At 34.4% G+C, this 13,341-nt stretch overlaps 2 pseudogenes; both read right to left on the bottom strand.

Annotated features, from left to right (window-relative positions):
* Window positions 1–1,145: 1,145 nt before the first annotated feature.
* LOC139436164 (peptidyl-prolyl cis-trans isomerase FKBP3 pseudogene) lies at window positions 1,146–4,531 on the bottom strand (annotated as a pseudogene).
* Window positions 4,532–7,575: 3,044 nt separating this feature from the next.
* Window positions 7,576–8,093, bottom strand: LOC101440383 (protein tyrosine phosphatase type IVA 1 pseudogene; annotated as a pseudogene).
* Window positions 8,094–13,341: the final 5,248 nt, after the last annotated feature.

Here is a 13,341-nt window from a genome sequence, read left to right as displayed (position 1 = left end):
TCTGATGTGCTAACATGTTTACTAGTTTTTCCTTTCAGTACAATTATCATAATCCCTGGAATTATGGACAGTATTATCCTCCCCTTCCAAATTGATGGGAAGATATAAATTTCAGATGGTGTGAATGGAATGTATGGAATTATTTTTCTTTAAATGAAGAATGGTAAACATAGTATAAGCTTGTCATATTTGGAAACATGTCTTTTCTGTTTCTCTCTAACATAATTTATTTAGTAATATGGAAAATGTCACTTAGTAGCTTACCACAGATACTATTTCCTACCATTTATAAAACTTACTTTTTATTGGAGAACTATTTTTTTTATTTTTGCATTAAGTGATCTAGAATTCTTTTGCAATGCATTTGCAACAGTTTTGCAGCCTTAAGGGTAGGAAGAAAGCTGACTGCAAATCATGTCAGTGTAGTATAAGTTTCTGAAAATATATAAGGACTGGTTATTAAGGGTTTTCCTCTTCTGTAAAAAGACTGATTTTTAAATCCTTGTTGACAAGGGTTTTTCTGTTTATTTAAATTATCCTTATTGTGAATTTGGAACTAATTGCAGAAAAGGTACATTATTAAATACTTGAAATAGAGATTATAAGTGAGAAAATGGAATGTTTGCATACCTTTTAAAAATGAAAATCATATTGATGTATTGTTCCAGGAGACTTTGTATTTTAGAATATTCATGTAAAACTTGTGAGCAAGCTTTCATTTTGGTCAAACTGATCATCTTCATTTTGTAATAAAACTGGTGACTCAGCCAATAATTGTTTATGAATTTATTTTGGGGGGGTAATAAATTAATATTAAGTTTATATTCATCATTATTAGTGGTTCATTGGTTTTGAGGTGCATTTTTTTCTTGACTTTGACAATATCAGTTTCTTGCCAAGACTTGGATCTTTTAGCTTTTTACTTTTCAAGCTTTATACCGAAATACTCATTGTAGAGATTTTAAGATGAGCGTCCATGACACAGCCCTAATTCGGACAGTTTTACTCTAAGTTACTCCCTATTCTGAAAAGATACTTAGTCCTGGTTCACCTAATAAGAATATTACCATATTAACACGAAATAAACCAGTCAAATCAAGACACTGGATAAATTTGTATTGAACTTTTAGTTTACAATATGAGGAAAAAGGAAAATCAGTTCTCCTTAACCAGTATTTTACACAGCTGTAGTAAAATATTTTAGACTTTTTAGGGATTTCTAAGGGATTACATTTTTCAAAAGTTGGGAATCAAGTAAACAAGTATAACTTAACGCCTTGAATTTTCCAGTTGACTCTTCCCTTACACACAATAGCAGCCAGCTCTAAATTAATTACATACATTTTTTCGAGGCCAAGTTTTAACATTGCTGATGTCTTTAGATTTGAAGCATTGATATTTCAATCAATATCCACTAATTCCACTTCAAAAATGAGTTTTGCATTTGGTGCAATTTTGGCACCAGGCTGTACTTTCTATCCATAAGTCCATTCTGGTTCAATCTCCAGTCGAGCCTTTTCTCCTTTACTCATAGTCAAGAGTGCTTCATCCCATCCTTTGTTAACGTTGCCTATTCCAGCCTTAAAACTTAAGGGCTTGGCATTTTTCTTTTTCTTTGAACTTGTTTGAATATTAGCATCATAAACAGTCCTGTCCTGTCGTGTTCCTGTGTACCAGCAGTGAACAACAGCTCCGTTTTGGGGGAAGTTGGTTTTGTCTCTCTTTTTGTGTATTTTGATGGACCCTCATCCAGAGTCTCTTCAGACTTGGTTTCTTTGGGTTTGTCTTCACTAAGCTTCACATTTTTCACGTACTCTGACACTGTCCATAAACTTTCAGTTCGTTTGAAATGCTTACTTTCAAAAAGATGATTATAGGCTGTAACCAAATGGTCCTTGTTAGCTGTTTTGACCACATTTTTAATGATTCCTAATTACTTACGTTCTGCAAGAAACGATCTGAACTGTGGTCGCGCAGAAACTTGATGATGTCCTTCTTGGGGAGCTGATCACTGCGCAGCTGTTCCACGCTGCAAAACGGCCGCAGCCGTGCTCCCCCGCTGCCTCCGCTCTCCTGAGCCAGCCTGCTTCAATTTACTCAGGTTTTTAAAAATTTCTTGCAGCCATATTTTGTAGCTTACAGTTTAGAAATTGCATGTATCTTTCATTAAGTTTATTAATACATTTATGACTTTTTTAGGCTATTGTAAATGTTACATTCAAATGTTCTAATTGTAGGAAAAAGTGTTCAATATTTCACCATTAAAATGATGTTAGATCAAAGGTATTTCAAAAATGTGTCTTAAAAGATTGAGGATGTTTCTTTTCCTAATGTGCTTTGAGGTGTCATCATAAATTGCTATTGAATTTTGTCAAATGCTTTTTCTGCATCTAATGAGATGCCATATACATTTTCTTCTCTATTCTGTTAATATTATGAGCTATATTGATTGATGTTTCTAATGTTAAGCTAGTTCCCTTATAAATCCCACTTGGTCAGGATACATTATATTTTTTATTTACCTCTGGATACTATTTGCTGATACTATTTGTAGACTTTTGTATCTATGCTCATGAGGAATGTTGAGCCATAAATTTATTCCCTTGTAATGTCTTCATCAGGTTTGGATATTAGGTTTATGAAGTCTAACAAAAAAGTTAGGAAGCCTTCCTTCCTGCTTTCTTTTCTGAAAGAGTTTATGTGAGACTGGTACTATTCTTTCCTTAAAACTGTCATAGAATTCACCAGTGAAGGCAGGTAGGCTTGAAGTTTCTTTGTGAGCATAGTATTGTTACAAATTCAAGTACTGTTGCAGAAGAAGTCCAGGTCCGGCCGAAAAACCCAAGCGTGCTCGGAGAAACGGAGAAACTCAGGTTTTATTGCGCACGCGGACCCAGAGGAGAGTTCAGTCTCCAAATTCTGGGCCCCAACTACGCTTTTCAGGGGCTTATATAGGGGGGCAGGAAGCAAGCGGGAGTACAGAAGCAAATTTTGCTGTTGTTAGCTGAGATAAATGGCCACAGGCTGAGGCAAGGCTGCTATCTTAGATTAGCCTGCTGACTTGCACAAGCAAGTTCTTAACTGGCACATACCCCTGCAGCCCTCAGCACACACAGATACCCAAGGACAAGGGCTGCATTAGCGGAAAGCAGCTCGTTTCAGTATTGCACAATGCGGAAGAAGGAAGGGGAAAAGGATTTCCTCCAGAAAGGGAAAGGGGATTCCTTCACCAGTACTTTAATAGATTTAGGACTATTTAAATTTTCTATTTCATCTCACTTTTTACAAAGATAAGTTTTCCAAGAAATTTATATATTTCATCTAATTTGTTGAATTTATTGACATAAAATTGTACCTAATATCTCACTGCTGTTTTACTTTTTGTTGGCTTTTAATGATGTCGTCTTATTCTTGATTTTGGAAATTTATATTTCTTTTTTTTTTCCTTGAGCAGTCTTGCAAAGAGTTTGTCAATCTATTAATATTTCAAAAGGACAAACTTTTGAATTTCTTGATTTTCTTTACTGTTTGTCTTTTCTAGAGTTTCATGTAAAAGGAATCATATGATGAACCCTCTGTGCCTACTTCTTTAATAGAGCTTAGTAATTTTTAGACTCATCCATGTTGTTGCAAGTATTCACAGTTTGTTTCTTTTTATTGCTCAGTAGTCTTCCATTGTATGGTTATATCATACTTAAAGAACTTTTGAGTTGTTTTCCAGTTTTTAGCTATTATGAATACAGGCATTATGAATATTTAGTACAAGCTTTTGTGTGGACATATACTTTTATTTTTCTTGGATAAATATCTAAGAATGAAATTACTAGGTATATGGTATGTGTCACATTTTAAGAAACAGAAAAAAAAAAAAATTCCCAAATGGCTCTACTCTTTTACATTCCCACTAGAAATGTATAAGTTCCAGGTGCTCAACACTTGGATTTATCAGTTCTTTTAAAATTTTAGCCATTTTAATATTATAAAGTAGAATTAATATTATGAACTAGAATGAAATTGTGGTTTTAACTTATATTTTCCAAGTAACTAATGATGTTGAGCACACTTTCATGTGCTTATTGGCCATTTCTGTATCTTCTTTTTGGAATCATATTTTCAAACCTCTTGCCTATTGATTTAATGGGATATATATTTCTTTTACTCAATTGTAAGACTTTATATTTTCTGGTTATATATCCTTTGTCAGATACAAGTATTTTCCCAGATTGTGGCTTGCCGTTTCATTTCCTTAATGGTGTCTTCAGGAGAGCAGAAGTCATGCTTTTGGTGACGTACAATTTATCCACTTTTCTTTCCTGTATCATGATTTCTGTGTTCTAAGAGGCTTTTTCCATGTCAGAAAAAAACTTTCTTTATTCTTTTCTTCTATTAGTTTTAGAGTTTTAGCTTTTATCTTACATTGGTTTTTGCTTAAGATGAGAGGTAAAGGTTGAAGTTCATTTGATTCCTGAAGAATGATCATTCCACCATAGTTTATGGAAAATATTCTCACTTCCCTACTAAATTACCTCATCCCTTTCATCAAAAATCAATTTACCAAAAATGTGTAAGTCCATTCTGGACTGAAGTCTGTTATATAATCTATATTTATTTTGGTCTTCTTTAATTTCTATCAAAAAAGTTTTACAATCTTCAATTTCAAGTTTTATACATATTTGCTTAAATTTATCACCAAATATTTCGTTTTTGGACACTAGAACAAATGGTATTATATTTATTATTTCAATTTTTAATTTTTCATGGCTAGCAGGTAGACATATTAGCCTGTTATTTTACTATCTTGTTAGACTCACTTATTACATGTCTTAGCTCTTAATAGATTCCTTTGCATTTTCTAATCTACATGGCCATGTTATCTGTGAATAAATATAGTTTTATCCTTTTCCTTTCCAAAATGTATTTTTTTCTTGCCTTTTTTTACTCATTTGGAACTCTATGACAGTGTTAAATACAACTGGTAAAAGGAGACATCCTTGCCTTGTTTCCAATATTAGGTGGACAGCATTCACTCTGATTATTAAGTATGATGGTAACAGCAGGTTTTTGACAAGTTCTTATTAGATTAAGGAAGTTTTCTTATATTCCTAGCTTGGTTACCTATTTTAAAAATAATTCCACTTCAATATATAATTGAAGTAAAATAAACACACATTTAAATTGCCCAATTTGCTATACTTTGGCATATGAACACATTTGTGAAATCAAAAGAATGAACATTTCCATAACCCCAAAAGTCTCCTCATGCCCCTTGATAATATTTTCATCACTCTACTCCTGTCCTTAGACAATCACTGAATTATTTTTTGTCACCATAAATTAGTTGGAAATGTTACTCAAATTTTATGTGCATGAATCATTATAGCATGTGTTCCTGTATTGTCTGGCTTCTTTCACCCAGCATAATTATTTTGAAGTCACTGATAATATTGACTTTATCAGTAATTCAGGTTTGGTTGTTTTTGTTGTTGTTTGCTTATCTTTTGCTGGATAATAATTTATTGCGTTTGTTATGCAACAATTTGTTTATTCATTTACCTGCAGATTGACATTTGGTTTATTTCTATTTCTTTTTGTGTGATAAATGCTTCCATTTATCTAGGGATGAGATGATTATGACATAAGGTATATGTTTAACTTTTCATGAAATTATCAAACTGTTTTCCAAAGTGGTTGTACCACTTAACATCTAATCAGAAGTGGGTAAGAGTTCTAGTTGTTCTATGACTATGCCAATACTTAGTAAGATCAGTCTTTTGTTATATTTTAGTCATTTTAGATGGAGAATATTGATATCAATTTTAAATTTCAATTTTCCTGGTGATTAATGATGTAGAACAACTTTTTGCTTTTTGAAATTTGTACCTATTTGCATTTCTATCTTCTTTTTTTTTCATTTCATTATTTATTTAGCTGTTTAAGCTTTCTCACTAGGTTTTTTACAAGCTGGTAAACACTGACAAATTATTTCTTCCACAGAACTATAACCACACATTCCCAGACAGTATAAATTTTTGGTTGAATTAACATTAATACACATCACCATTTTATCAATACATAATAAAAGAAATTACCAAGTATCCAAATATTATGCTACACAGCTCAAAAGACATATAAAATATTAGATGTTTCCTGAATTCATTAGCAGAAAACTACTTCTTTCTTTGTAAGAGGTTGGGAAGAGAAGGGGAAAAAAATCACACTTCAAACAAAATAGCTGGTAAACAACTTCCAATAGATATGGAAAAAAATTATAAGAATTTTGGAAATTTTGTGATTAAGAATTATTGTAGACTATAACAAAGCATGTCTACATTTTTAAAAAAATTCATTAAATAGCATATTCTACATGTTCTGCACAAAATGAAAGCAACATTTTACTAAAAATATTTAATAGTCCCTTCTCATTCATTTGTCAGACCTCCTAGTTAAGTTGTGCCCCAAAGTGCAAGCATTAAATTAACTGTAAGGGTTTTTTTCTCTGAAGACATTAAAGACATGTGTGCATCTATACAATGTGGATTTCCAAAATGGAGTTTTTCTCTAAAGTCACAAAATGAGATTTTAAAGACATTAAATAAATACCATAAGACTCATAAAAATCCCAACAAAATTCAATGGTTATGCAAACCTGATGTATACTGGTATGAATGTGGGAGACGGAAATATAAAGTGGACAAATAGCTATATAGGCCCTACTTCCAATGTTTGAAATGACTGAAGGAGTAAACCACACAAAGTCTAGAGTGTTCATAGTTCCTGGGACTTTAAGTTCTGTATAACACTAAAAACATAAAAGTATTGTGCTAGGTATTTTGAAACGTATCTCTCAAAATTTCTTATATATTGATAAGATCCTGGAATGGAAATAGAATTAAGGAAGACTCATAAGTCAATATTGCATGATTTCAGGAAAGGTCAATTGTTACAAATGATGAGCCCATTTTTTTTTATCCACCCCCTCCCCACCCCCCCACCTCCCCACCCCCCCACCCCCCACCCCAACCTTGTGGCTTTTTGTGTGCTGTCTGCTCTCTGGGCTTCCTTCTGTGTCTTTATTTTTATTGATTTTATTTCCCCTCCCTCCTGCAGCTTGCTTGCTGTTGGCTCTCTGTGTTCATGCACTGTGCACTCTTTTGTGTTTTCGCTTGTCTCCCTTTTTCGTTGCATCACCCTGATGAGTCGGCTGTCTGTGGCTCTTGCAGGCTGGGTGGTGCCCTGGCCAGGCAGCTCTCCGCAGCATGGGGGCAAGCCTGCCTTCACAAGGAGGTTCCAGGACACGAACCCAGGGCCTCCCTTATGGTAGACAGGAGCCTAACTGATTGAGGCACAGCCACTTCCCCTGATGAGCCCATTTTAAATGCTTACCAGGGAGAATACAAATAGACTGACTGTAAGCCACTGAGGTTGCAATTCTCTCAAATTTGTAGTGTGGTAAAATTGCTTTTCAGTCTCCTGTGTAAGCTTCATTAGACTTATTCACCAATGTTGAATAAGTTCGACAAATTAGGGCCTCTCTCAAGTTCCACTTTCAAGGCAATAGTATCAGGCACCCGAATTTTATTGAATGCAGCAGGTGTTACTGTGACCATTGGAATCTTTGAACTGCAGCTGCATTTTAGGACAATGCTTCTCCAAACGCTAAAGTTTGCTGTTAAAAGCTCCATACTGCTTTTGTCTTATGAACTGTACTGCATCTTCATATTTCTTTCCACCTTCTATCAGTTCAAGGGCAAACAAGTACTGGAGTTCTCCCAACACCTGCAGCACAATGAACAGCAATGCAGTAACCAGGTTCTTCACAAAACTTAATTTTTACAAGAATAACCAGTCACCAGCAATCTGATTGGTGGTGGTGCACTATCATCAAAAGGCCGATCAACAGCATGGATGCCTTCTTTCTCCACAAGAGCTGTATCATAAATTATTTCACATACTCCTACTATTATGGTAACTCTATACTTCTTAAGTTCCTCTAAAAATTCGCTTAAGTTTGCACTGGCTGGATCGTGTGTGATAAGAAATCTCATGTTCTCATATGTGACATCCACAGGAACTGGGCGGTTCAGTTGAGCCATTTTAATTTAGTTAAAAAACAACCAATAGGGCATGAAAGAATTTTTTTTTAAACGAGCACAGAAACGATGCAAAGAAACTGAAGTCTACTTCAAGATACTCCACTTGAATGCTTTGCATATGAAATTGGGAGTAATGGGAAATGAAATGAACCCCCTAATAAGAAGCAGTGATTCTTCTTTCAATACTGAGGCAATATAAAGAAGTGCACTGAGGTTTACTCCACCCAAATCAGAAACCTCGTAAAATACTCTGTGGATTTCAATTCACCACTTCTGTGTCCAGGTTAACCACTCTTCTGGGGGTTTCTGGTGGAGTAATTAGTTTCTACAATGCACATGTCTGCATAGAGGTTATGCTGTGGCTGGCAGTTATCTTGGCAGTGCCCTTCAGAAACTCCCTGAATGTGTGACCAAGAACACCAGAGACCTGAGGAATATGTGTACTCATTGAAGATTGTGGTATAATCTTACAGATGTACCAAGGCAGTGGCAAAACAGGCGGTGGCTGCGGATGCTGGGCAGGGGGTGGCGGTGCAGGCGGCAGGGGTAGCATCAGGCTCTACCATGCAGTGAAGGGCTCTTTATCTTCTTTGGTGAAGTATCCCCACCAAATTATTTGCTTCTTTTTAAATTGCATTGTTGCTCTTCCAATTATAGAGTTGTGTTTTGAATATGTTCTAGCCGTACCTTTTGTCAGATATGTGTTTTCCTTTGATTTTTGCCATTCATTATAAACTTTATTTTTAGAGAAATTTTAAATTACAGAAAATTTACTTCAAAAGTATAAGGGAGTCCCATATCATCCACTCACATACAAATTTTCCCCTATTAAACTCATCTTACATTAGTGAGGTATATTTGTTTCAATAGATGAACTAAATTGAAGTATTTTTACTAATCAAGGTCTATAGTTTAAGATGTACATTTTGCACTGTACAATTTTATAGGCTTTGACAAACATATATTGTCTTATATCCATCACTAAAGGATCATACGGAACAATTCTAATGCCCTGCATTCCACTTATTCATCTATCTCCCTCCCCTCTGAACCTCAGGTAACCACTATCTTTACATCATTGTTAAGAGTCTTTCTATTACCGTATGATAATGATAATACCTACAGTAGCAATAAATCTACATTGGTCCATGGTTACCCACCCCCCTTTATGTTTCATTCCTTCTTCAATCTTAAGGAATTTGGGATGATATCTTCTCTGATTGCTTCGGATTGAGAGGGGGCTTAGACATTATAGGAAGATTGAAAGAACTGTTTTTCCTGCAGTTATAAATTCTCTCTGTTTTTTGGGACAAGACTTGTCCATCATCATCATTTTGTTGGTTGTCCTGAGAAAGTCTGAAGAACTGGAGAGTAGGTGTTGGCGGCAACTCTGCTTGGATTCAGGACTCAATCAGTACATGAACAGTTCAAATATTAAAGTCTCTATGACATATATTTAATGAGTATAGTGATAATTATAAATTCAATAAAAGGGATAGATGAATTGCCGGTAAGGAATTTATAAATGAATCTATCCCTGTTATATTGGGAAAATAGATTATCATATATTCCCAAATAGGGCCCACCAAAGGGGCATTGGTTTCATGCAGCTGTGTGCTACAGTAGCCAGATGTCCCCAGGCCCTCAGGAGAACTTTTGTTTGAGGTTTTGTTTACTGTGGCAGTTAGTGAAGTCTACCTGAAACCTGAATAAGTATAATCTCTGGAATGATCTCCTGACTCACTTTAAAATCTGTTAGCCATAAATACCTCCTCCTTTTGACTGAGGTTTATTTTTATATGCATCACTGTTTGTAGCTTGGTAATAATCCCTCGGTGTCAGGGAATCTCATTCATGGGAGTCATGTCCCACATAGGGGGAAGGTAGTGAGTTTCTTTGCTGAGTTTTTGCCTTTTAATTTTAGTAAAAATGCCTGCAAGAACAGTTTTTAACATTTGAATGAATTCCGATTTCTTTTTTTCTTATATAGTTCCTGCTTTTTGAGTTTTAAGAAATATTTGCCAAACCAAAACTCACTAAAGATTTTCTCCTATTTTCTAATAGAAGATTTCCACTTTTAGCTCTCACATTTGACTTATCATCAATTTGAGTTCATTATTTTATAATGTGGGAGATAAAGATTAAGGTTCATTTGTCAGTGGATGCTTGGATTGTTTCCACCTTTTGGCTACTATGAATAATGCTACTATGAACTTTGGTGCACATATATATATATTGGGAAAAATTTTAATGAGAACGGTTCAAACCTAAAAATGAAATTGTCATGTAGGAAGCTTTGTTAATCAGCACACTGATGCCTCACTGGTCAGCACTTTTCATATTTCAGAGAAGTGATGAGAAGTAGAACAGTGGGCACATTGGGGATGTCTTGTAACAAATAACAGAGAAGGTGCATTCTGGGAAGTAGTGTGCTCTTCCCTGAGGAGGCTGACCACTTTCTCAGGACTAACACATAAACCTTGGAATTACTGCCTGGGGAGTATCGTGGTCTTTCCTGAGGAGGCTGGCCACTTCCTTGGAAACTGATGCAGTACTCACAAGTTGGCATCTATAGTATCAAACTCATTGATTATGAATTCAGTAAAAGGGACAGTCCCTGGTCAGACCAGTTGAGGTCCTACCCTAGGAGAGGGTGTTTTCAATCAAGACTGATGTCAACTGCTGATTTGGGGCTTCCCAGCCATGAGTTAGATGTTGATGAGTTTGTATGTAAGACTGTTCTATTTTTTGGTAATTTTATGACTCTGATCAATATTGATTTAAATCTTTTTATAGATTATGTTATTCTTGTTTCTCACTCTAATAGTCGGGATAGACTTATTAAACTAGATATGCATATATGTATGTTTTTATTGCATCCAATCAGGATTCTGGCTGGAGGTGGGCCAGGTATGTCAGTGTGTGTGTCCCCCAGTTTGGTGAGCTTGTATCTGTATGTATGTAAATCATAAAGGATTATGATGTAGTAGTTGGACTGCTGTTTGTAGACAATCTTTTACTTATTTTATATTCTTCCAATTATTAAAATAAGTAATAAAATAAATATGTCTGTGTATTGCTTTCTTATGCTTGACTTGATTAAGTCATCATATCAATCTATATACATATATATATGCAAAGCATTTTATCTAGCAAAACAATATGTCTGTTTAAGTCCCTGAGTTCCTTTGGATATATATTTGAAAGGGTAATTTCCAAATCATATGGTAATTCTATGCTTAATATTTTGAGGAAGCAATACACTTTGTTTACAGTAGCTACATTATTTTACAAACTCATCAACAGTATACAAAGATTTCATTTTGTCTGTATCATGACAAATATTTGTTATTTTCCCTGTTTTTAAAAATAGTCATCACAGTGGATATGAAGGGATATCCCATTGTGGTTTTGATTTGCAATTCCCTGGTGACTAAACATGTTAGCATTTTTTCATGAGCTTATTGGTCATTTGTATGTCTTCTTTGGAAAAAATGTTTATTCGAGTCCTTTGTCTTTTTGTTGGTGAGTTGTCACAGTTCTTTTTATATTATGGATATTAAACTCTTATCAGATATATGATTTGCAACTATTTTATCCCATTCTGTTAGTTTCATTTATTTATCATTTTCCTTATTGACATAAAATTATTCATACTATCCCCTTATAATTTTTTAATACCTGTAGGATCTGCAGTGTTGTTTCCTTACTTTTTCTGGATAGATTTTGATAAACTGTGTCTTCTCTTTTTTCCTAATTAGTCTGGCAAGGCTTATCAATTTTATGCATTTCTTCAATGTGAGAGCTCTTTGTTTTATTTTGCTTTTAAGTTTTTAACTTCATTAATTATTTCCTTTCTTCTTCATGCTTTGAGTTGGTTTTGCTCTTCTATTTCTAGTTTCTGGAAACAGGAGCTTAGATTACTGATTTGAGAGCTTTCTTTACTCTTTTTAATGTAAGTACTTAGTGATTTAAATTTTTCTGTTAGAATGTTTTACCAGTATCCTACAAAATTTTGTATAATTTTATAGAATTACTTTTTCCTTAAATACTCATCTTGGTGATTATGATTTCTTTCAGATTCTGCATATCTGAAAAAAATACATATTTTGCCTTCACTTTTATAAAATAGTTTTGGGGACAATGCTTTGTAGGTGATCATTCTTTTTTTACAGAGTTTGCAGATACTGTTCCACTGAGTTCTGGCTTGCATTATTACAGGGTAATTTTTTTCATTCTTAATATTGTTCTTCTATATTGTCTTTTTTCCCCTCTGTCTTCTTTTTTATCATTGGTTTTAAACAATTTGATTGTTATGTTCATTCACATCATTTTTCAACTTGTGCTTGTGCTACATTAAATTTCTTAGACCCATGGGTTTATAATTTTCATCAAATTTGGGGAAAAAATGGTCATTGAAAAAATGTCCAAATCAAGGCATCATCAGGTGGTGCTTTCTCTCCCAAGACTGTCTGCTGGCAATCCTGGACTCTGCTGTCACATAGCAAGGAATATGGTGGTATCTGGTGGTCTCACCCTCCTCTTCCGGAGTTTTGTTGCTTTCAGCTTCTTGCTTCCATGGCTTTCTTTCTTTTTCTGAATTTCATTCTCTTATGTAGGATTCTAGTAAGATGAATAAGAGCCACTCTGATGAGGTGGGACACACCTTAACTTAAGTATCATCACTAAAAGATCCTACTTATAATGGATTTACACACACAGGGATGGATTAATTTAAAGAACATACTTTTCTGGGGTACATATATTTTCAAACCACCACACCCCTCTTATTCTTAGATGACTCCAAATACACATAGTTTAAGCTACTTAAAATTGTCTTCAAGTTCCCTGACTGTCTGTTTCCCCCTTTCCAGACATTTTTCTCTTTGTATTTCATTTTATATAGTTTCTTTGGCTATGTCCTCAACTTCATTAATCTTTTCTTCTGCAATATCAAATTTGCTATTAATCCAATCCAGTGTATTTTATCTCAGGCTTTATATATTTCTATATATTGAAATTTGATTATTTCTTTTTATATCTTCTTGTCTCTACTCAACAATCAGCATTCTTATACCTTTTTGATGCCTTTGCCTACTAATTCTGCCATCTGTATCACTAGAAAGCGTATTTCCCTTCTTCTTTGTGTGACTGGCTTTTTAAAAAATTGGGTGATAGACATTGTGATTTTCACTTTATTGAATTTGAATAAACAGTCTTAAGCATTGTTCTGGAATGTATTTAAGGC

The sequence above is a fragment of the Dasypus novemcinctus genome, chromosome 13 (genome assembly GCF_030445035.2).
Source record: "Dasypus novemcinctus isolate mDasNov1 chromosome 13, mDasNov1.1.hap2, whole genome shotgun sequence".
Classification (NCBI taxonomy): Eukaryota; Metazoa; Chordata; class Mammalia; order Cingulata; family Dasypodidae; genus Dasypus; species Dasypus novemcinctus.
The sequence above is the reverse complement of the archived record's forward strand: the minus strand, read 5'-3'. Positions and strand labels throughout refer to the sequence as shown.